Genomic DNA, 6,236 nt, shown 5'->3' with positions numbered 1-6,236 from the left:
TCCTTGTGGGCGATCAAGTACTTATTTGACTTATAAAGATATTATTACTATTAACAATTGCATAATAGTAAATACAATTGAATGAACTTCCCAATTAACAAAAAAATTCATTACTAACCTGACCTTGAATATAAGTGAAGAACAACATTCAAGCACTCGAGGCCCACGATTAAGATTAATTAAATATTTAGTTGGTGATGCTACAGACAACTTAAATGACACCACCATACCTGTTATCATGGATTAAGTTCATAATAGACATGAATGAGACAAATCACAAAGCAATTACTACAACGTAGAGCTTAAATGCAGCTTTAAGAAGAACTAACAGGGGATGCTTTCTATAGGGTCATGTATATAGAAGAAGAGACACGTGAACTTGAAATGCAGTCGGTTGAATTGCAACCTCTTTGAATTTTTATTTTTTTTAGAAGAACAAATAGCATATAATTGTTCCCTTTACCCTCTCGGTTTTATGTTATCAAATCAACTAAGTTGTTAAATATGAAAAATCTATTAAAACTTAGCACTACATACATGTTTCAGTGTAAGTGCAAATGCAAAGGATTTATTAGATAAATCTGTAAAGATAAGAAACTAAGAAAGTAAAAAATGATCACAATGCCTATAACTATTTCTGCTGATTATTTCAATAATTAAAGTAGTCACTTTTAAACTAACTAACCAAATTTGAATACAACCAAAGAAACTTGTGGCACAACATTAGCGTGTAATCAGAAAACATTTAAGCAAGCTACCTAGCCGTAATTTATTTGGATTCCAATTGCTAAGATTTCCAAATACTTCCTCAGAGATCATTTTAAGTGACTGACCTAGCCATAATTTAAATGACTCACAAATCACTGATCACACAACGATGCTAATTAAGTTAATATCGTCAATAACCGGTTCACAAAACTTATAATGTAAATTGTGTTGCATTGACATATGATCTCCATATTCCTTTGACTATGAACCTCCCTCACCACAAATGTAAAGCCTCAGGGTCCGTTTCCATTTTCAAATTCTCAATTGATTACTTCCCAAACTGCAAAAGGAGAAGAAAATTCTAGATACTTGAAAGATACCATCCTATCATACACACTAATCTTTGAAAAGAAGATAATGAAGGAGTTAAACACATTCACGATCACGAAAACTATAACGGAATCCAAAGTACCTTCTACACCAGAGTGAAAGATGCCTAAAAGCACCCTAGTAAACATAGCCATTCATGGGGGTTAAATCATACACATTGAGATAAGCGGAGAGTTCCCGAACTAAGACCGATAGCGAACTTTGGGGAAGATGCAGAAACGGGGTTGCCGATTTGTTTTTTAAATGAAGAGGAACAATAGATTTCCACCCCCTTCTTTGTCCCCGCCTTTATAATTTCTATACTATCAATCAATGATATGGTCAAATCCTAGTTCCAAACTGTACACACACAAAATAAACACTCACATCACTGAACCAAATTTTTTTTTTAAGTGTAACATGACCATGAACTACACAATGCAAGATAAGATCGATCTAGTTTTATAAACGCCCATTTCATCCTACAACTCTGACAGATCCAACATAACTAAGACCAAACAAACGGATAATATTACAAGAAAAAATAAAACTAACCATTTTTGAAAAAAAAGACAAAGGGCGAGAGAGAAGAGGCGTGCACTCATTCGACAAAAGCGAGAACCCATTGTTCGAGAAATGTGGCCAAGCACGCCCTTTTTTTTTTCATGAAGTTTCCATTTCTGAAATTCAGAGGTGTTTGATGAAGCGTGAGAGATGAAAATCTATCTTCTTGGCATCCCACACGATCAAGGGTGTAAACAAATGCTTGTTGAAGAGCCTCCAAATACCTTTTCAACAAAGAAGACAATACCTTAAAGAGCCAGCCAACACGGTAAAAACACATGCGACTCTAAAGTTCGTAAGCAATTGAGGGCAATCAAGAATATATGCCCATCAAGAAGAGTTGATTAGGTTACAGAGATACTTTGAATGAGTTCATGAAGAAAGGAGGGGAAGTTGAAAGAACTAAGTTTTTTGGACTGTTTTTAAGACCCGGCATTAATGGTATTTAAGTGGGTATTAATGGTAAGGCTACCCCGCGTACATTTCAATATAGGCGTGGATTTGGTTTTCGACCTGAATTTACATAAAACTCCTTTGTGAGTATGTTGTAATTGAAGGGTATAAATGGAAATAAAAATTTAAATGACAAAATAGTCCTTTTTAAAGACATTGAATAATTTTTTTTTATATTTAATTAGGGGTATTTGGTGGTAGAAAAAAGGTTGGTCTAATTTAAAAGGCTAGGTTAATTATGATGTACTTTACTAATAGAGATATGATTGTATGAGGATCTTGCCAAAAACCAAATACCCCTTCCTCGTATGTTAATTTAAATACTTTTACTCAGAGGTAGATACTCAATTTCAAAATCCTCTTTGACATTGACACCCGCTTCAAAGTATCATAGCACAATTTTGATTGCTTTGATACAAAAAGATTAATCACAGAAATGGAAACATCATAAATTTTTACTAACCAGGACTTTTGACATACATGAATGCCCTTCCACGTGGACGCACTAATGTTCCCCACTAATGTTTACTCTTCTATCAAAATCATTTAAGATTTTCTTTATATACTTCTTTATAATTCAAGCTCCTTTCGATGTAAATGTTTTTTTTTTTTTTTACTTTTGACTTCAGAATTTATTTTGTGCAGTTGTCTTTGATTTTGGAGTCTCCCTTCTCTCTCTATTTCACAATGGTTTTGGGAATTGGAATTTCTCTGTTTATTTGTTTTTCCTTGGTTATTTGGCTTGGAGCAAATATGAGGTAACATTTGTAACTCTCTCTAGTCCCTACTCCCTAGTCATTTCTCTATGTCTATAAGACTTTCAGTAAAAACGAAATTTGAGTCACATCATTTGGGTGCCTTGTGTGTGACACAATGAGTGAGTGTGTCTCCGTAGGATTCCTGTTACTTTAAACCTTTAAATGAGTTAACCAATATTACCCCTCTTAGATGAGCCAATTAAGATTTCCTTTCTTATTAAATGGGAAATTATCTCCCCTAAATACCAAAAAAAAAAAAAAAAAAAATTAAATTGGGTTAACCAATTTTTTTTGTGTATATTTAGGAGGAAAACCCTAATTTCCTATCTAGTGGGGGAAAATCCTAATTGGCTCATCTAGTAGGGGTAACACTAGTTCACCCTACTTAAATTGATATAGTTGCGGATACAACCTGTTTTGATTGTTCTGTTCTTTCTTTTCTGCCTGCGCTTTCTTTTTGTATTCACATTTTCGTTTCTTTAATAGAATATATTTTTGACCTGATATTGGTATTTATGGACTGAGATCAAGTGATTCAAACGGCGTTGCCAAAACAACAATATACATTGTTTTTGTTTGTTTCTTTTCCGCAATTTTTGCTACTTTAATATGTTAATTACTGCTTTTAACCTCACGAATATCATTCAGGCATGGTTTATATCCAAGAATTAGTGAACGAGCTTCCAATGTTGTTGTTGATCCCTCCAGAGTTAACAAATCTCTTGGCATCCAAGGTTCCATTAAACATAAGCTTTCTCTGTTACAACTCTGCTACCACCCTGCCAACATATCAATATTGTCCCTACTTACGCCACCCAAAGTCTTAAACTCTACACCTATCCATTGGATTTGAGCCTTTGAGTGACTTAAGTGGGGACAATACCCACATATGGTCTTGTGGTAATACCGTAATAGGGTTGTTACACTCTGTTGTTATAATCTTTCTTTGTAGCTAGCGGTGAATTAACTGTTATTGATGATGCTCATTTATGAATTTTGCAAATCAACAGAGCTTTTTTATATAAAAACTTGCTCACAGACGCAGAATGTGATCATCTCATCTCCCTGGTGAGCAACTTTTCTATTAGTAATAAGACTAATAACACATAGCACTATAAACTACCACAGGCCCCTGTATTGCTCACCAACGCATTGTCCTGTTTTGATTGAAATAATGACAATAGGCAAAGGGTAAGCTCCAGAAATCGACGGTAGTTGACAATGAAAATGGTACGAGCGTACCAAGTGACATTCGGACAAGCTCGGGCTGTTTTCTTTACAATGAGGTTAGCAAGTTTTCACTCTCTTTTCAGTTCCATATAAAGTCTTCTGTTGAACTTCTCTTGTACGTGTCTACACTTATGCCGATTTATTTTAGGACTTGGGACTTGTATACAAATCTGACGTCAACCTTCAGAGAAGTAAAATAGTTGTTGCTTTCTGAAGCTTAAAATATTACTCTTCTGGTATGGATTTGGATAGTATATGTGTAATAGCTACTGCTTTGTACACAAAGACCAAACTGAAAAGATTAACATGTTTCAGATTAAATAACCATGTCAATAAGGTTGTGATGATTGCATTCACCACTGGACACCTAATTACGGACGCATTTAAGTTTGCTTGCATTACTCTAGAGAAGTGATATTGGCTTGATTATAATAGGGATTTAACACAGTAGGAAAAAGTAGCTATTTCTACCTACATTTTCTTGTATGTAACATCTGTGCGCTTCTTATTTTTTCTCCAATGCTCTGGTAGCCAGGGCCATTTCTCTTTAGCAGCTCAGTGTCTTACGGGAAAATAAAGCAACACGTGATTGCTAATAGTACTAAGAATTAACACTACTGATAACTATCTTTTCTATCAAGTTATCGAAAATATCACTTTTATGCTTGGACTGGAAGCATCAACCTCTATTGTAAAGAGGTTTGAGAAAGAAAAAATATTAAGCTACATTGACAACCAATATAACCCAACATTTTTGTCCTTTCCAGGATGAAGTAACTAAAAGGATCGGGGAAAGAATTGCTGCTTGGGCATTCCTTCCACAAGGTAACATGCTGGTATTCTTAGGGATTATACCAATACCAATCGATTTCTCCACTACACAAATAACTCGTATATGGAAACAATTCAACTCCGGACAAAATCTAAATATCAACTACAGCCTATACTAACATACCCAACTCGCTAAACAACTATCAACAACAAATAATAATGCAAAGCAGTAAAGGCAAACCACAACACAAAGATTTACCGTGGTTCGGCCAATGATGCATACTTCCACAAGAGCCAGTTCTTTATAAAGTGGGAAGGAAGATTACAATCTCTCCTTTCAGTCTCTCACCTTACTAGATCATTCTTATCCCTTTACAGGGTTGTATCTCTGTAAAGGTTATCTCTCAATCTTGATAGCTTTCAAGATTGGGTTTTCTCTCTCTTTGTTTTAGTCTGGATTCCAATCCTTCTGACTTGGTTAGGTTTTTCCAAAATCTTGATTTTGGTTTTTATATCCAAAAACCAAATTTCGCGGTTACTGTAGCGAAGCCCACGAAAATTAGACACGGGCGCAGTGCCCCCCATTGGCGGTCGGCGTAAAACACTGGAGCCATGAGCGCAGGTGTGCCTCATCTGAGCGCGGGTCGCACCCAAAACATTGGAGCCATGAGCGCAGGTGCGCCTCATCTGAGCGCGGGTCGCGCCCAAAACACTAGACTGATTCAAAGGCAGAACGCGGCAGTCGCGCCTCTGGCCTTGGTGCTCGACATATCAACGCCCGAATCAGCTCCATTTCTCTCCAGCTCTGTTTCTCTCCTCATGTGAGGGATAACTCCAACAATCTCCCCCTCCCGAACAGTGAGGGAGGATACCTCCATGCAATTTCCAAATCAGCGGGGAGGAGTTACGCTACTATTCGGTAGGTAGCACAACAAATATCAAACTTACCTTTCGGTAAGACTTTGGTCATCATATCCGACCCGTTCTTGTCGGTATGGATCTTCTCGATACCAATGCTTGTCTTCGAAAGTACTTCTCTAATCCAATGATAACGCCGCGTGTATGTGCTTGGATCTAGAATGAAAACTTCGAATTCTTGCTCAAGTGGATAGCGCCTCGATCACATAGAACTACAAACTATTTCTCGCTTTTGCCCTAGTTCGTCGAAAAACCTCTTCATCCATAGCATCTCTTTGCAACACTCAGTGGCTGCAATATACTCGATTTCTGTAGTGGAGAGGGCAACACACTTTTGCAACTTAGATTGCCAAGAAACTGATCCCCCTGCAAAAGTAACCAGATAACCGGAGGTGGACTTCATCGAGTCAACATCACCGCCATGTATGCGCATCGATGTAGCCTTCTTCAAGTAAGGGCTTACTT

At 36.8% G+C, this 6,236-nt stretch overlaps 1 long non-coding RNA gene across 1 annotated transcript; it reads left to right on the top strand.

Annotated features, from left to right (window-relative positions):
- The first annotated feature begins 3,860 nt into the window (after positions 1–3,860).
- Positions 3,861–4,907, top strand: LOC147497772 (uncharacterized). The gene is made up of 3 exons (XR_015194139.1): positions 3,861–3,920; positions 4,037–4,138; positions 4,850–4,907. It is a non-coding gene; the product is annotated as an uncharacterized LOC147497772 (long non-coding RNA).
- Positions 4,908–6,236: the final 1,329 nt, after the last annotated feature.

Source organism: Coptis chinensis, chromosome 5 (assembly GCF_015680905.1).
Source record: "Coptis chinensis isolate HL-2020 chromosome 5, ASM1568090v1, whole genome shotgun sequence".
NCBI classification, from domain to species: Eukaryota; Viridiplantae; Streptophyta; class Magnoliopsida; order Ranunculales; family Ranunculaceae; genus Coptis; species Coptis chinensis.
This window is presented reverse-complemented; position numbering and strand designations above follow the sequence as displayed.